Source organism: Hyla sarda, unplaced genomic scaffold (genome assembly GCF_029499605.1).
Source record: "Hyla sarda isolate aHylSar1 unplaced genomic scaffold, aHylSar1.hap1 scaffold_1212, whole genome shotgun sequence".
In the NCBI taxonomy this organism is placed as follows: Eukaryota; Metazoa; Chordata; class Amphibia; order Anura; family Hylidae; genus Hyla; species Hyla sarda.
Genome location: NW_026607834.1, coordinates 75,069 through 93,154, shown reverse-complemented (window position 1 = coordinate 93,154; position 18,086 = coordinate 75,069). Strand labels below are relative to the sequence as shown.

Below are 18,086 nucleotides of genomic sequence, written 5' to 3'. Positions count from 1 at the left end.
AAAGGTAGGTGTGTGCTTGTGTGTGTGTTTCCTATGCAGATCCTAAGCCCAGTGTCACATGCAAGTAGGAGGAGTAAGAAGGGTTCCTGGCAAATCCGGGTTATGGATTGCATTTAAAAAGGCCCCGTGGGAGTGCAATGGGCCCCTGTCTTGCTGCTTAGCAATAATGGTATGGGTTTAGGTTCTGCTGTGTGTACTGGTGGTTGACTGCCCCCCAGCCCAGAGTGTGCATGGAAAATTGTCTGGCAGCCTCCCTGACAGCAAGCAGTGATAGTGCCCATGAAGGGGACCTTGTTGGGCCCGCCCCTTTCACGGTTATCGCTTCTCGGCCTTTTGGCTAAGATCAAGTGTAGTATCTGTTCTTATCAGTTTAATATCTGATACGTCCCCTATCTGGGGACCATATATTAAATGGATTTTTGAGAACGGGGGCCGATTTCGAAGCTTGCTTCCGTCGCCCTATGCATTGACCCGATATGGCAGTATCTTCGGGTACAGTGCACCACCCCCTTACAGGGTTAAAAAGAAAGATTCCTACTTTCATTGCTACCTGCTTGCTGGCTAGCCAGCTAGCCAGCCCTGTGGGCCTTGCTGCTGCTGCTGCTGCAGCCAAAAAACAAAAGGTGGTGCTCTTGCTGCTTCTGCTTCTGCTTGTGTCTGGCCGCTGTTGGAGCGTCCAGGCACAGGACTTCTGCTGCTGCTGACTAAATGGCCTCCTTAATTGGATCATTTGAGTAGCCAGCACACCTGTGCAGGTAGGGCATGACATGATAGGCAGCTGCCTTGATAGCGGGTGGGTGCTGAATGTTCCTAATTGACAAAATAAGATTAATGCTTATGAAGAAATATAAAATCTCATCCCTTCCCCAATATCGCGCCACACCCCTACCCCTTAATTCCCTGGTTGAACTTGATGGACATATGTCTTTTTTCGACCGTACTAACTATGTAACTATGTAACATAACATGGGGGGGGGGGTCTCCTGGCTGTTCACACAGGTGTGTCATTGCTGTACATTGACCATGCATTGCTTCTGTGGTATTGCAAAGGCAAAGACAAATGCTTCCAGCCATCCATTGCACTAATGGATTGGTCATCAGCTGGCTGTCTATGTCCCGCATCAATATAGACCAAAGTACAGAGGGTTAGGCTATGCTATTGTGCACCTACCTGATGCATCAGAAGGTGCGAGGCCCTTGCTAAATTCTGTGCACAGACTTTGAGATCTATGCTTTAGACTGTATCTAAACCTGCTCCAACATGGACTGACATTCTGGCCTACTTTCAGCCGATGCGACTTGTCTGTCGCTGAACAGTCGCTTTTTATGTATTCAGCACCTATGTATAATGTTGTAAAAATGCTCTAGAAGCTAAAGTCGCAGAAATGTCACACATATTTGGCCTGCAACTTTCTGTGCGACAAATTCAGACAGGAAAAATCAGTATAAATCCTTAGAAAATTATCCCCCAGTGTCTCCATCTGCTGGCGGTATTGAATAAGCATTGCTGCACTGATGGGGTATGCATTAGACGAAAAAAAAGAAGAAAAAGAAGAATAATACGCCCAGAAAAGAGGCGAAAAGGAGAAAAACGTAAAAAAACGTGAAAAAAAAGTAAGAGGAAGAGAAGGGAAAAAAAGGTGGAAATGGGTTTAAAAGTGATTTCGGCGGAGAAATATATATATATATATATATATATATATATATATATATATATATATATATATACGCGCACACACACACATATATATAAACGTATTCTCCGTTGAGATATTGCAGCCGCTGCTGTGTCCAGGCCCAGGAGCCTTAGCACTGTGCTGTGATGTCACTCAATACCACTGACATCACTAGGTGTAAACAACATCTCTCCTTTGCTGTGTATGTGACTATGGAGCTGTTTGGTGATGTCGTCTATTATGGCCTTCATAGAAGCAACAGGAGATTGTTGCATCCATCTAGAACCCTCAGAACTACAGTGCTATGATGTCACTCACTTCCACAGGCCTTGCAGAGTGTAAACAACAACAACCCAGCTTTGTTGTGTATGTAACCATAGGGATTTGTGATGTCACCTAGAACCTTCACAGCAGCGACAGCTTTATGAGGAGCATCAGCACTGCTCTGCCTGAGCAGAACCATCACCGCCATAGGTTGTCAAATAACCCGGGTTTAACCCACACAGGTAAGTCCAATGGGGTGCAGGCATGTCCTCTATGCTTACAGCTTCCCGTGGGTGTTGGTTTGATACCGTTTGGGGACAGCCAAGGAGGCATCTGCAGGCAACAAAGGTAGGTGTGTGCTTGTGTGTGTGTTTCCTATGCAGATCCTAAGCCCAGTGTCACATGCAAGTAGGAGGAGTAAGAAGGGTTCCTGGCAAATCCGGGTTATGGATTGCATTTAAAAAGGCCCCGTGGGAGTGCAATGGGCCCCTGTCTTGCTGCTTAGCAATAATGGTATGGGTTTAGGTTCTGCTGTGTGTACTGGTGGTTGACTGCCCCCCAGCCCAGAGTGTGCATGGAAAATTGTCTGGCAGCCTCCCTGACAGCAAGCAGTGATAGTGCCCATGAAGGGGACCTTGTTGGGCCCGCCCCTTTCATGGTTATCGCTTCTCGGCCTTTTGGCTAAGATCAAGTGTAGTATCTGTTCTTATCAGTTTAATATCTGATACGTCCCCTATCTGGGGACCATATATTAAATGGATTTTTGAGAACGGGGGCCGATTTCGAAGCTTGCTTCCGTCGCCCTATGCATTGACCCGATATGGCAGTATCTTCGGGTACAGTGCACCACCCCCTTACAGGGTTAAAAAGAAAGATTCCTACTTTCATTGCTACCTGCTTGCTGGCTAGCCAGCTAGCCAGCCCTGTGGGCCTTGCTGCTGCTGCTGCTGCAGCCAAAAAACAAAAGGTGGTGCTGCTGCTGCTTCTGCTTCTGCTTGTGTCTGGCCGCTGTTGGAGCGTCCAGGCACAGGACTTCTGCTGCTGCTGACTAAATGGCCTCCTTAATTGGATCATTTGAGTAGCCAGCACACCTGTGCAGGTAGGGCATGACATGATAGGCAGCTGCCTTGATAGCGGGTGGGTGCTGAATGTTCCTAATTGACAAAATAAGATTAATGCTTATGAAGAAATATAAAATCTCATCCCTTCCCCAATATCGCGCCACACCCCTACCCCTTAATTCCCTGGTTGAACTTGATGGACATATGTCTTTTTTCGACCGTACTAACTATGTAACTATGTAACATAACATGGGGGGGGGGGGGGGTCTCCTGGCTGTTCACACAGGTGTGTCATTGCTGTACATTGACCATGCATTGCTTCTGTGGTATTGCAAAGGCAAAGACAAATGCTTCCAGCCATCCATTGCACTAATGGATTGGTCATCAGCTGGCTGTCTATGTCCCGCATCAATATAGACCAAAGTACAGAGGGTTAGGCTATGCTATTGTGCACCTACCTGATGCATCAGAAGGTGCGAGGCCCTTGCTAAATTCTGTGCACAGACTTTGAGATCTATGCTTTAGACTGTATCTAAACCTGCTCCAACATGGACTGACATTCTGGCCTACTTTCAGCCGATGCGACTTGTCTGTCGCTGAACAGTCGCTTTTTATGTATTCAGCACCTATGTATAATGTTGTAAAAATGCTCTAGAAGCTAAAGTCGCAGAAATGTCACACATATTTGGCCTGCAACTTTCTGTGCGACAAATTCAGACAGGAAAAATCAGTATAAATCCTTAGAAAATTATCCCCCAGTGTCTCCATCTGCTGGCGGTATTGAATAAGCATTGCTGCACTGATGGGGTATGCATTAGACGAAAAAAAAGAAGAAAAAGAAGAATAATACGCCCAGAAAAGAGGCGAAAAGGAGAAAAACGTAAAAAAACGTGAAAAAAAAGTAAGAGGAAGAGAAGGGAAAAAAAGGTGGAAATGGGTTTAAAAGTGATTTCGGCGGAGAAATATATATATATATATATATATATATATATATATATATATATATATATATATATATATACGCGCACACACACACATATATATAAACGTATTCTCCGTTGAGATATTGCAGCCGCTGCTGTGTCCAGGCCCAGGAGCCTTAGCACTGTGCTGTGATGTCACTCAATACCACTGACATCACTAGGTGTAAACAACATCTCTCCTTTGCTGTGTATGTGACTATGGAGCTGTTTGGTGATGTCGTCTATTATGGCCTTCATAGAAGCAACAGGAGATTGTTGCATCCATCTAGAACCCTCAGAACTACAGTGCTATGATGTCACTCACTTCCACAGGCCTTGCAGAGTGTAAACAACAACAACCCAGCTTTGTTGTGTATGTAACCATAGGGATTTGTGATGTCACCTAGAACCTTCACAGCAGCGACAGCTTTATGAGGAGCATCAGCACTGCTCTGCCTGAGCAGAACCATCACCGCCATAGGTTGTCAAATAACCCGGGTTTAACCCACACAGGTAAGTCCAATGGGGTGCAGGCATGTCCTCTATGCTTACAGCTTCCCGTGGGTGTTGGTTTGATACCGTTTGGGGACAGCCAAGGAGGCATCTGCAGGCAACAAAGGTAGGTGTGTGCTTGTGTGTGTGTTTCCTATGCAGATCCTAAGCCCAGTGTCACATGCAAGTAGGAGGAGTAAGAAGGGTTCCTGGCAAATCCGGGTTATGGATTGCATTTAAAAAGGCCCCGTGGGAGTGCAATGGGCCCCTGTCTTGCTGCTTAGCAATAATGGTATGGGTTTAGGTTCTGCTGTGTGTACTGGTGGTTGACTGCCCCCCAGCCCAGAGTGTGCATGGAAAATTGTCTGGCAGCCTCCCTGACAGCAAGCAGTGATAGTGCCCATGAAGGGGACCTTGTTGGGCCCGCCCCTTTCACGGTTATCGCTTCTCGGCCTTTTGGCTAAGATCAAGTGTAGTATCTGTTCTTATCAGTTTAATATCTGATACGTCCCCTATCTGGGGACCATATATTAAATGGATTTTTGAGAACGGGGGCCGATTTCGAAGCTTGCTTCCGTCGCCCTATGCATTGACCCGATATGGCAGTATCTTCGGGTACAGTGCACCACCCCCTTACAGGGTTAAAAAGAAAGATTCCTACTTTCATTGCTACCTGCTTGCTGGCTAGCCAGCTAGCCAGCCCTGTGGGCCTTGCTGCTGCTGCTGCTGCAGCCAAAAAACAAAAGGTGGTGCTGCTGCTGCTTCTGCTTCTGCTTGTGTCTGGCCGCTGTTGGAGCGTCCAGGCACAGGACTTCTGCTGCTGCTGACTAAATGGCCTCCTTAATTGGATCATTTGAGTAGCCAGCACACCTGTGCAGGTAGGGCATGACATGATAGGCAGCTGCCTTGATAGCGGGTGGGTGCTGAATGTTCCTAATTGACAAAATAAGATTAATGCTTATGAAGAAATATAAAATCTCATCCCTTCCCCAATATCGCGCCACACCCCTACCCCTTAATTCCCTGGTTGAACTTGATGGACATATGTCTTTTTTCGACCGTACTAACTATGTAACTATGTAACATAACATGGGGGGGGGGGGTCTCCTGGCTGTTCACACAGGTGTGTCATTGCTGTACATTGACCATGCATTGCTTCTGTGGTATTGCAAAGGCAAAGACAAATGCTTCCAGCCATCCATTGCACTAATGGATTGGTCATCAGCTGGCTGTCTATGTCCCGCATCAATATAGACCAAAGTACAGAGGGTTAGGCTATGCTATTGTGCACCTACCTGATGCATCAGAAGGTGCGAGGCCCTTGCTAAATTCTGTGCACAGACTTTGAGATCTATGCTTTAGACTGTATCTAAACCTGCTCCAACATGGACTGACATTCTGGCCTACTTTCAGCCGATGCGACTTGTCTGTCGCTGAACAGTCGCTTTTTATGTATTCAGCACCTATGTATAATGTTGTAAAAATGCTCTAGAAGCTAAAGTCGCAGAAATGTCACACATATTTGGCCTGCAACTTTCTGTGCGACAAATTCAGACAGGAAAAATCAGTATAAATCCTTAGAAAATTATCCCCCAGTGTCTCCATCTGCTGGCGGTATTGAATAAGCATTGCTGCACTGATGGGGTATGCATTAGACGAAAAAAAAGAAGAAAAAGAAGAATAATACGCCCAGAAAAGAGGCGAAAAGGAGAAAAACGTAAAAAAACGTGAAAAAAAAGTAAGAGGAAGAGAAGGGAAAAAAAGGTGGAAATGGGTTTAAAAGTGATTTCGGCGGAGAAATATATATATATATATATATATATATATATATATATATACGCGCACACACACACATATATATAAACGTATTCTCCGTTGAGATATTGCAGCCGCTGCTGTGTCCAGGCCCAGGAGCCTTAGCACTGTGCTGTGATGTCACTCAATACCACTGACATCACTAGGTGTAAACAACATCTCTCCTTTGCTGTGTATGTGACTATGGAGCTGTTTGGTGATGTCGTCTATTATGGCCTTCATAGAAGCAACAGGAGATTGTTGCATCCATCTAGAACCCTCAGAACTACAGTGCTATGATGTCACTCACTTCCACAGGCCTTGCAGAGTGTAAACAACAACAACCCAGCTTTGTTGTGTATGTAACCATAGGGATTTGTGATGTCACCTAGAACCTTCACAGCAGCGACAGCTTTATGAGGAGCATCAGCACTGCTCTGCCTGAGCAGAACCATCACCGCCATAGGTTGTCAAATAACCCGGGTTTAACCCACACAGGTAAGTCCAATGGGGTGCAGGCATGTCCTCTATGCTTACAGCTTCCCGTGGGTGTTGGTTTGATACCGTTTGGGGACAGCCAAGGAGGCATCTGCAGGCAACAAAGGTAGGTGTGTGCTTGTGTGTGTGTTTCCTATGCAGATCCTAAGCCCAGTGTCACATGCAAGTAGGAGGAGTAAGAAGGGTTCCTGGCAAATCCGGGTTATGGATTGCATTTAAAAAGGCCCCGTGGGAGTGCAATGGGCCCCTGTCTTGCTGCTTAGCAATAATGGTATGGGTTTAGGTTCTGCTGTGTGTACTGGTGGTTGACTGCCCCCCAGCCCAGAGTGTGCATGGAAAATTGTCTGGCAGCCTCCCTGACAGCAAGCAGTGATAGTGCCCATGAAGGGGACCTTGTTGGGCCCGCCCCTTTCACGGTTATCGCTTCTCGGCCTTTTGGCTAAGATCAAGTGTAGTATCTGTTCTTATCAGTTTAATATCTGATACGTCCCCTATCTGGGGACCATATATTAAATGGATTTTTGAGAACGGGGGCCGATTTCGAAGCTTGCTTCCGTCGCCCTATGCATTGACCCGATATGGCAGTATCTTCGGGTACAGTGCACCACCCCCTTACAGGGTTAAAAAGAAAGATTCCTACTTTCATTGCTACCTGCTTGCTGGCTAGCCAGCTAGCCAGCCCTGTGGGCCTTGCTGCTGCTGCTGCTGCAGCCAAAAAACAAAAGGTGGTGCTGCTGCTGCTTCTGCTTCTGCTTGTGTCTGGCCGCTGTTGGAGCGTCCAGGCACAGGACTTCTGCTGCTGCTGACTAAATGGCCTCCTTAATTGGATCATTTGAGTAGCCAGCACACCTGTGCAGGTAGGGCATGACATGATAGGCAGCTGCCTTGATAGCGGGTGGGTGCTGAATGTTCCTAATTGACAAAATAAGATTAATGCTTATGAAGAAATATAAAATCTCATCCCTTCCCCAATATCGCGCCACACCCCTACCCCTTAATTCCCTGGTTGAACTTGATGGACATATGTCTTTTTTCGACCGTACTAACTATGTAACTATGTAACATAACATGGGGGGGGGGGGTCTCCTGGCTGTTCACACAGGTGTGTCATTGCTGTACATTGACCATGCATTGCTTCTGTGGTATTGCAAAGGCAAAGACAAATGCTTCCAGCCATCCATTGCACTAATGGATTGGTCATCAGCTGGCTGTCTATGTCCCGCATCAATATAGACCAAAGTACAGAGGGTTAGGCTATGCTATTGTGCACCTACCTGATGCATCAGAAGGTGCGAGGCCCTTGCTAAATTCTGTGCACAGACTTTGAGATCTATGCTTTAGACTGTATCTAAACCTGCTCCAACATGGACTGACATTCTGGCCTACTTTCAGCCGATGCGACTTGTCTGTCGCTGAACAGTCGCTTTTTATGTATTCAGCACCTATGTATAATGTTGTAAAAATGCTCTAGAAGCTAAAGTCGCAGAAATGTCACACATATTTGGCCTGCAACTTTCTGTGCGACAAATTCAGACAGGAAAAATCAGTATAAATCCTTAGAAAATTATCCCCCAGTGTCTCCATCTGCTGGCGGTATTGAATAAGCATTGCTGCACTGATGGGGTATGCATTAGACGAAAAAAAAGAAGAAAAAGAAGAATAATACGCCCAGAAAAGAGGCGAAAAGGAGAAAAACGTAAAAAAACGTGAAAAAAAAGTAAGAGGAAGAGAAGGGAAAAAAAGGTGGAAATGGGTTTAAAAGTGATTTCGGCGGAGAAATATATATATATATATATATATATATATATATATATATATACGCGCACACACACACATATATATAAACGTATTCTCCGTTGAGATATTGCAGCCGCTGCTGTGTCCAGGCCCAGGAGCCTTAGCACTGTGCTGTGATGTCACTCAATACCACTGACATCACTAGGTGTAAACAACATCTCTCCTTTGCTGTGTATGTGACTATGGAGCTGTTTGGTGATGTCGTCTATTATGGCCTTCATAGAAGCAACAGGAGATTGTTGCATCCATCTAGAACCCTCAGAACTACAGTGCTATGATGTCACTCACTTCCACAGGCCTTGCAGAGTGTAAACAACAACAACCCAGCTTTGTTGTGTATGTAACCATAGGGATTTGTGATGTCACCTAGAACCTTCACAGCAGCGACAGCTTTATGAGGAGCATCAGCACTGCTCTGCCTGAGCAGAACCATCACCGCCATAGGTTGTCAAATAACCCGGGTTTAACCCACACAGGTAAGTCCAATGGGGTGCAGGCATGTCCTCTATGCTTACAGCTTCCCGTGGGTGTTGGTTTGATACCGTTTGGGGACAGCCAAGGAGGCATCTGCAGGCAACAAAGGTAGGTGTGTGCTTGTGTGTGTGTTTCCTATGCAGATCCTAAGCCCAGTGTCACATGCAAGTAGGAGGAGTAAGAAGGGTTCCTGGCAAATCCGGGTTATGGATTGCATTTAAAAAGGCCCCGTGGGAGTGCAATGGGCCCCTGTCTTGCTGCTTAGCAATAATGGTATGGGTTTAGGTTCTGCTGTGTGTACTGGTGGTTGACTGCCCCCCAGCCCAGAGTGTGCATGGAAAATTGTCTGGCAGCCTCCCTGACAGCAAGCAGTGATAGTGCCCATGAAGGGGACCTTGTTGGGCCCGCCCCTTTCACGGTTATCGCTTCTCGGCCTTTTGGCTAAGATCAAGTGTAGTATCTGTTCTTATCAGTTTAATATCTGATACGTCCCCTATCTGGGGACCATATATTAAATGGATTTTTGAGAACGGGGGCCGATTTCGAAGCTTGCTTCCGTCGCCCTATGCATTGACCCGATATGGCAGTATCTTCGGGTACAGTGCACCACCCCCTTACAGGGTTAAAAAGAAAGATTCCTACTTTCATTGCTACCTGCTTGCTGGCTAGCCAGCTAGCCAGCCCTGTGGGCCTTGCTGCTGCTGCTGCTGCAGCCAAAAAACAAAAGGTGGTGCTGCTGCTGCTTCTGCTTCTGCTTGTGTCTGGCCGCTGTTGGAGCGTCCAGGCACAGGACTTCTGCTGCTGCTGACTAAATGGCCTCCTTAATTGGATCATTTGAGTAGCCAGCACACCTGTGCAGGTAGGGCATGACATGATAGGCAGCTGCCTTGATAGCGGGTGGGTGCTGAATGTTCCTAATTGACAAAATAAGATTAATGCTTATGAAGAAATATAAAATCTCATCCCTTCCCCAATATCGCGCCACACCCCTACCCCTTAATTCCCTGGTTGAACTTGATGGACATATGTCTTTTTTCGACCGTACTAACTATGTAACTATGTAACATAACATGGGGGGGGGGGGTCTCCTGGCTGTTCACACAGGTGTGTCATTGCTGTACATTGACCATGCATTGCTTCTGTGGTATTGCAAAGGCAAAGACAAATGCTTCCAGCCATCCATTGCACTAATGGATTGGTCATCAGCTGGCTGTCTATGTCCCGCATCAATATAGACCAAAGTACAGAGGGTTAGGCTATGCTATTGTGCACCTACCTGATGCATCAGAAGGTGCGAGGCCCTTGCTAAATTCTGTGCACAGACTTTGAGATCTATGCTTTAGACTGTATCTAAACCTGCTCCAACATGGACTGACATTCTGGCCTACTTTCAGCCGATGCGACTTGTCTGTCGCTGAACAGTCGCTTTTTATGTATTCAGCACCTATGTATAATGTTGTAAAAATGCTCTAGAAGCTAAAGTCGCAGAAATGTCACACATATTTGGCCTGCAACTTTCTGTGCGACAAATTCAGACAGGAAAAATCAGTATAAATCCTTAGAAAATTATCCCCCAGTGTCTCCATCTGCTGGCGGTATTGAATAAGCATTGCTGCACTGATGGGGTATGCATTAGACGAAAAAAAAGAAGAAAAAGAAGAATAATACGCCCAGAAAAGAGGCGAAAAGGAGAAAAACGTAAAAAAACGTGAAAAAAAAGTAAGAGGAAGAGAAGGGAAAAAAAGGTGGAAATGGGTTTAAAAGTGATTTCGGCGGAGATATATATATATATATATATATATATATATATATATATATATACGCGCACACACACACATATATATAAACGTATTCTCCGTTGAGATATTGCAGCCGCTGCTGTGTCCAGGCCCAGGAGCCTTAGCACTGTGCTGTGATGTCACTCAATACCACTGACATCACTAGGTGTAAACAACATCTCTCCTTTGCTGTGTATGTGACTATGGAGCTGTTTGGTGATGTCGTCTATTATGGCCTTCATAGAAGCAACAGGAGATTGTTGCATCCATCTAGAACCCTCAGAACTACAGTGCTATGATGTCACTCACTTCCACAGGCCTTGCAGAGTGTAAACAACAACAACCCAGCTTTGTTGTGTATGTAACCATAGGGATTTGTGATGTCACCTAGAACCTTCACAGCAGCGACAGCTTTATGAGGAGCATCAGCACTGCTCTGCCTGAGCAGAACCATCACCGCCATAGGTTGTCAAATAACCCGGGTTTAACCCACACAGGTAAGTCCAATGGGGTGCAGGCATGTCCTCTATGCTTACAGCTTCCCGTGGGTGTTGGTTTGATACCGTTTGGGGACAGCCAAGGAGGCATCTGCAGGCAACAAAGGTAGGTGTGTGCTTGTGTGTGTGTTTCCTATGCAGATCCTAAGCCCAGTGTCACATGCAAGTAGGAGGAGTAAGAAGGGTTCCTGGCAAATCCGGGTTATGGATTGCATTTAAAAAGGCCCCGTGGGAGTGCAATGGGCCCCTGTCTTGCTGCTTAGCAATAATGGTATGGGTTTAGGTTCTGCTGTGTGTACTGGTGGTTGACTGCCCCCCAGCCCAGAGTGTGCATGGAAAATTGTCTGGCAGCCTCCCTGACAGCAAGCAGTGATAGTGCCCATGAAGGGGACCTTGTTGGGCCCGCCCCTTTCACGGTTATCGCTTCTCGGCCTTTTGGCTAAGATCAAGTGTAGTATCTGTTCTTATCAGTTTAATATCTGATACGTCCCCTATCTGGGGACCATATATTAAATGGATTTTTGAGAACGGGGGCCGATTTCGAAGCTTGCTTCCGTCGCCCTATGCATTGACCCGATATGGCAGTATCTTCGGGTACAGTGCACCACCCCCTTACAGGGTTAAAAAGAAAGATTCCTACTTTCATTGCTACCTGCTTGCTGGCTAGCCAGCTAGCCAGCCCTGTGGGCCTTGCTGCTGCTGCTGCTGCAGCCAAAAAACAAAAGGTGGTGCTGCTGCTGCTTCTGCTTCTGCTTGTGTCTGGCCGCTGTTGGAGCGTCCAGGCACAGGACTTCTGCTGCTGCTGACTAAATGGCCTCCTTAATTGGATCATTTGAGTAGCCAGCACACCTGTGCAGGTAGGGCATGACATGATAGGCAGCTGCCTTGATAGCGGGTGGGTGCTGAATGTTCCTAATTGACAAAATAAGATTAATGCTTATGAAGAAATATAAAATCTCATCCCTTCCCCAATATCGCGCCACACCCCTACCCCTTAATTCCCTGGTTGAACTTGATGGACATATGTCTTTTTTCGACCGTACTAACTATGTAACTATGTAACATAACATGGGGGGGGGGGGGTCTCCTGGCTGTTCACACAGGTGTGTCATTGCTGTACATTGACCATGCATTGCTTCTGTGGTATTGCAAAGGCAAAGACAAATGCTTCCAGCCATCCATTGCACTAATGGATTGGTCATCAGCTGGCTGTCTATGTCCCGCATCAATATAGACCAAAGTACAGAGGGTTAGGCTATGCTATTGTGCACCTACCTGATGCATCAGAAGGTGCGAGGCCCTTGCTAAATTCTGTGCACAGACTTTGAGATCTATGCTTTAGACTGTATCTAAACCTGCTCCAACATGGACTGACATTCTGGCCTACTTTCAGCCGATGCGACTTGTCTGTCGCTGAACAGTCGCTTTTTATGTATTCAGCACCTATGTATAATGTTGTAAAAATGCTCTAGAAGCTAAAGTCGCAGAAATGTCACACATATTTGGCCTGCAACTTTCTGTGCGACAAATTCAGACAGGAAAAATCAGTATAAATCCTTAGAAAATTATCCCCCAGTGTCTCCATCTGCTGGCGGTATTGAATAAGCATTGCTGCACTGATGGGGTATGCATTAGACGAAAAAAAAGAAGAAAAAGAAGAATAATACGCCCAGAAAAGAGGCGAAAAGGAGAAAAACGTAAAAAAACGTGAAAAAAAAGTAAGAGGAAGAGAAGGGAAAAAAAGGTGGAAATGGGTTTAAAAGTGATTTCGGCGGAGATATATATATATATATATATATATATATATATATATATATATACGCGCACACACACACATATATATAAACGTATTCTCCGTTGAGATATTGCAGCCGCTGCTGTGTCCAGGCCCAGGAGCCTTAGCACTGTGCTGTGATGTCACTCAATACCACTGACATCACTAGGTGTAAACAACATCTCTCCTTTGCTGTGTATGTGACTATGGAGCTGTTTGGTGATGTCGTCTATTATGGCCTTCATAGAAGCAACAGGAGATTGTTGCATCCATCTAGAACCCTCAGAACTACAGTGCTATGATGTCACTCACTTCCACAGGCCTTGCAGAGTGTAAACAACAACAACCCAGCTTTGTTGTGTATGTAACCATAGGGATTTGTGATGTCACCTAGAACCTTCACAGCAGCGACAGCTTTATGAGGAGCATCAGCACTGCTCTGCCTGAGCAGAACCATCACCGCCATAGGTTGTCAAATAACCCGGGTTTAACCCACACAGGTAAGTCCAATGGGGTGCAGGCATGTCCTCTATGCTTACAGCTTCCCGTGGGTGTTGGTTTGATACCGTTTGGGGACAGCCAAGGAGGCATCTGCAGGCAACAAAGGTAGGTGTGTGCTTGTGTGTGTGTTTCCTATGCAGATCCTAAGCCCAGTGTCACATGCAAGTAGGAGGAGTAAGAAGGGTTCCTGGCAAATCCGGGTTATGGATTGCATTTAAAAAGGCCCCGTGGGAGTGCAATGGGCCCCTGTCTTGCTGCTTAGCAATAATGGTATGGGTTTAGGTTCTGCTGTGTGTACTGGTGGTTGACTGCCCCCCAGCCCAGAGTGTGCATGGAAAATTGTCTGGCAGCCTCCCTGACAGCAAGCAGTGATAGTGCCCATGAAGGGGACCTTGTTGGGCCCGCCCCTTTCACGGTTATCGCTTCTCGGCCTTTTGGCTAAGATCAAGTGTAGTATCTGTTCTTATCAGTTTAATATCTGATACGTCCCCTATCTGGGGACCATATATTAAATGGATTTTTGAGAACGGGGGCCGATTTCGAAGCTTGCTTCCGTCGCCCTATGCATTGACCCGATATGGCAGTATCTTCGGGTACAGTGCACCACCCCCTTACAGGGTTAAAAAGAAAGATTCCTACTTTCATTGCTACCTGCTTGCTGGCTAGCCAGCTAGCCAGCCCTGTGGGCCTTGCTGCTGCTGCTGCTGCAGCCAAAAAACAAAAGGTGGTGCTGCTGCTGCTTCTGCTTCTGCTTGTGTCTGGCCGCTGTTGGAGCGTCCAGGCACAGGACTTCTGCTGCTGCTGACTAAATGGCCTCCTTAATTGGATCATTTGAGTAGCCAGCACACCTGTGCAGGTAGGGCATGACATGATAGGCAGCTGCCTTGATAGCGGGTGGGTGCTGAATGTTCCTAATTGACAAAATAAGATTAATGCTTATGAAGAAATATAAAATCTCATCCCTTCCCCAATATCGCGCCACACCCCTACCCCTTAATTCCCTGGTTGAACTTGATGGACATATGTCTTTTTTCGACCGTACTAACTATGTAACTATGTAACATAACATGGGGGGGGGGGGTCTCCTGGCTGTTCACACAGGTGTGTCATTGCTGTACATTGACCATGCATTGCTTCTGTGGTATTGCAAAGGCAAAGACAAATGCTTCCAGCCATCCATTGCACTAATGGATTGGTCATCAGCTGGCTGTCTATGTCCCGCATCAATATAGACCAAAGTACAGAGGGTTAGGCTATGCTATTGTGCACCTACCTGATGCATCAGAAGGTGCGAGGCCCTTGCTAAATTCTGTGCACAGACTTTGAGATCTATGCTTTAGACTGTATCTAAACCTGCTCCAACATGGACTGACATTCTGGCCTACTTTCAGCCGATGCGACTTGTCTGTCGCTGAACAGTCGCTTTTTATGTATTCAGCACCTATGTATAATGTTGTAAAAATGCTCTAGAAGCTAAAGTCGCAGAAATGTCACACATATTTGGCCTGCAACTTTGTGCGACAAATTCAGACAGGAAAAATCAGTATAAATCCTTAGAAAATTATCCCCCAGTGTCTCCATCTGCTGGCGGTATTGAATAAGCATTGCTGCACTGATGGGGTATGCATTAGACGAAAAAAAAGAAGAAAAAGAAGAATAATACGCCCAGAAAAGAGGCGAAAAGGAGAAAAACGTAAAAAAACGTGAAAAAAAAGTAAGAGGAAGAGAAGGGAAAAAAAGGTGGAAATGGGTTTAAAAGTGATTTCGGCGGAGTATATATATATATATATATATATATATATATATATATATATATATATACGCGCACACACACACATATATATAAACGTATTCTCCGTTGAGATATTGCAGCCGCTGCTGTGTCCAGGCCCAGGAGCCTTAGCACTGTGCTGTGATGTCACTCAATACCACTGACATCACTAGGTGTAAACAACATCTCTCCTTTGCTGTGTATGTGACTATGGAGCTGTTTGGTGATGTCGTCTATTATGGCCTTCATAGAAGCAACAGGAGATTGTTGCATCCATCTAGAACCCTCAGAACTACAGTGCTATGATGTCACTCACTTCCACAGGCCTTGCAGAGTGTAAACAACAACAACCCAGCTTTGTTGTGTATGTAACCATAGGGATTTGTGATGTCACCTAGAACCTTCACAGCAGCGACAGCTTTATGAGGAGCATCAGCACTGCTCTGCCTGAGCAGAACCATCACCGCCATAGGTTGTCAAATAACCCGGGTTTAACCCACACAGGTAAGTCCAATGGGGTGCAGGCATGTCCTCTATGCTTACAGCTTCCCGTGGGTGTTGGTTTGATACCGTTTGGGGACAGCCAAGGAGGCATCTGCAGGCAACAAAGGTAGGTGTGTGCTTGTGTGTGTGTTTCCTATGCAGATCCTAAGCCCAGTGTCACATGCAAGTAGGAGGAGTAAGAAGGGTTCCTGGCAAATCCGGGTTATGGATTGCATTTAAAAAGGCCCCGTGGGAGTGCAATGGGCCCCTGTCTTGCTGCTTAGCAATAATGGTATGGGTTTAGGTTCTGCTGTGTGTACTGGTGGTTGACTGCCCCCCAGCCCAGAGTGTGCATGGAAAATTGTCTGGCAGCCTCCCTGACAGCAAGCAGTGATAGTGCCCATGAAGGGGACCTTGTTGGGCCCGCCCCTTTCACGGTTATCGCTTCTCGGCCTTTTGGCTAAGATCAAGTGTAGTATCTGTTCTTATCAGTTTAATATCTGATACGTCCCCTATCTGGGGACCATATATTAAATGGATTTTTGAGAACGGGGGCCGATTTCGAAGCTTGCTTCCGTCGCCCTATGCATTGACCCGATATGGCAGTATCTTCGGGTACAGTGCACCACCCCCTTACAGGGTTAAAAAGAAAGATTCCTACTTTCATTGCTACCTGCTTGCTGGCTAGCCAGCTAGCCAGCCCTGTGGGCCTTGCTGCTGCTGCTGCTGCAGCCAAAAAACAAAAGGTGGTGCTGCTGCTGCTTCTGCTTCTGCTTGTGTCTGGCCGCTGTTGGAGCGTCCAGGCACAGGACTTCTGCTGCTGCTGACTAAATGGCCTCCTTAATTGGATCATTTGAGTAGCCAGCACACCTGTGCAGGTAGGGCATGACATGATAGGCAGCTGCCTTGATAGCGGGTGGGTGCTGAATGTTCCTAATTGACAAAATAAGATTAATGCTTATGAAGAAATATAAAATCTCATCCCTTCCCCAATATCGCGCCACACCCCTACCCCTTAATTCCCTGGTTGAACTTGATGGACATATGTCTTTTTTCGACCGTACTAACTATGTAACTATGTAACATAACATGGGGGGGGGGGGGTCTCCTGGCTGTTCACACAGGTGTGTCATTGCTGTACATTGACCATGCATTGCTTCTGTGGTATTGCAAAGGCAAAGACAAATGCTTCCAGCCATCCATTGCACTAATGGATTGGTCATCAGCTGGCTGTCTATGTCCCGCATCAATATAGACCAAAGTACAGAGGGTTAGGCTATGCTATTGTGCACCTACCTGATGCATCAGAAGGTGCGAGGCCCTTGCTAAATTCTGTGCACAGACTTTGAGATCTATGCTTTAGACTGTATCTAAACCTGCTCCAACATGGACTGACATTCTGGCCTACTTTCAGCCGATGCGACTTGTCTGTCGCTGAACAGTCGCTTTTTATGTATTCAGCACCTATGTATAATGTTGTAAAAATGCTCTAGAAGCTAAAGTCGCAGAAATGTCACACATATTTGGCCTGCAACTTTCTGTGCGACAAATTCAGACAGGAAAAATCAGTATAAATCCTTAGAAAATTATCCCCCAGTGTCTCCATCTGCTGGCGGTATTGAATAAGCATTGCTGCACTGATGGGGTATGCATTAGACGAAAAAAAAGAAGAAAAAGAAGAATAATACGCCCAGAAAAGAGGCGAAAAGGAGAAAAACGTAAAAAAACGTGAAAAAAAAGTAAGAGGAAGAGAAGGGAAAAAAAGGTGGAAATGGGTTTAAAAGTGATTTCGGCGGAGAAATATATATATATATATATATATATATATATATATATATATATATACGCGCACACACACACATATATATAAACGTATTCTCCGTTGAGATATTGCAGCCGCTGCTGTGTCCAGGCCCAGGAGCCTTAGCACTGTGCTGTGATGTCACTCAATACCACTGACATCACTAGGTGTAAACAACATCTCTCCTTTGCTGTGTATGTGACTATGGAGCTGTTTGGTGATGTCGTCTATTATGGCCTTCATAGAAGCAACAGGAGATTGTTGCATCCATCTAGAACCCTCAGAACTACAGTGCTATGATGTCACTCACTTCCACAGGCCTTGCAGAGTGTAAACAACAACAACCCAGCTTTGTTGTGTATGTAACCATAGGGATTTGTGATGTCACCTAGAACCTTCACAGCAGCGACAGCTTTATGAGGAGCATCAGCACTGCTCTGCCTGAGCAGAACCATCACCGCCA

The 18,086-nt window shown here is 46.0% G+C and overlaps 8 non-coding genes across 8 annotated transcripts; all 8 read left to right on the top strand.

The window, feature by feature from the left end:
* Positions 1-317: 317 nt before the first annotated feature.
* Positions 318-508, top strand: LOC130303307 (U2 spliceosomal RNA). The gene has a single exon (XR_008853403.1). It is a non-coding gene; the product is annotated as a U2 spliceosomal RNA (small nuclear RNA).
* Positions 509-2,601: 2,093 nt separating this feature from the next.
* On the top strand, positions 2,602-2,792 carry LOC130303306 (U2 spliceosomal RNA). The gene has a single exon (XR_008853402.1). It is a non-coding gene; the product is annotated as a U2 spliceosomal RNA (small nuclear RNA).
* Positions 2,793-4,895: 2,103 nt separating this feature from the next.
* LOC130303304 (U2 spliceosomal RNA) lies at positions 4,896-5,086 on the top strand. The gene has a single exon (XR_008853400.1). It is a non-coding gene; the product is annotated as a U2 spliceosomal RNA (small nuclear RNA).
* Positions 5,087-7,166: 2,080 nt separating this feature from the next.
* Positions 7,167-7,357, top strand: LOC130303303 (U2 spliceosomal RNA). Its single transcript, XR_008853399.1, has one exon. It is a non-coding gene; the product is annotated as a U2 spliceosomal RNA (small nuclear RNA).
* A 2,082-nt stretch (positions 7,358-9,439) lies between these two features.
* On the top strand, positions 9,440-9,630 carry LOC130303302 (U2 spliceosomal RNA). Its single transcript, XR_008853398.1, has one exon. It is a non-coding gene; the product is annotated as a U2 spliceosomal RNA (small nuclear RNA).
* Positions 9,631-11,712: 2,082 nt separating this feature from the next.
* On the top strand, positions 11,713-11,903 carry LOC130303301 (U2 spliceosomal RNA). Its single transcript, XR_008853397.1, has one exon. It is a non-coding gene; the product is annotated as a U2 spliceosomal RNA (small nuclear RNA).
* Positions 11,904-13,986: 2,083 nt separating this feature from the next.
* Positions 13,987-14,177, top strand: LOC130303300 (U2 spliceosomal RNA). The gene has a single exon (XR_008853396.1). It is a non-coding gene; the product is annotated as a U2 spliceosomal RNA (small nuclear RNA).
* A 2,085-nt stretch (positions 14,178-16,262) lies between these two features.
* LOC130303299 (U2 spliceosomal RNA) lies at positions 16,263-16,453 on the top strand. The gene has a single exon (XR_008853395.1). It is a non-coding gene; the product is annotated as a U2 spliceosomal RNA (small nuclear RNA).
* Positions 16,454-18,086: the final 1,633 nt, after the last annotated feature.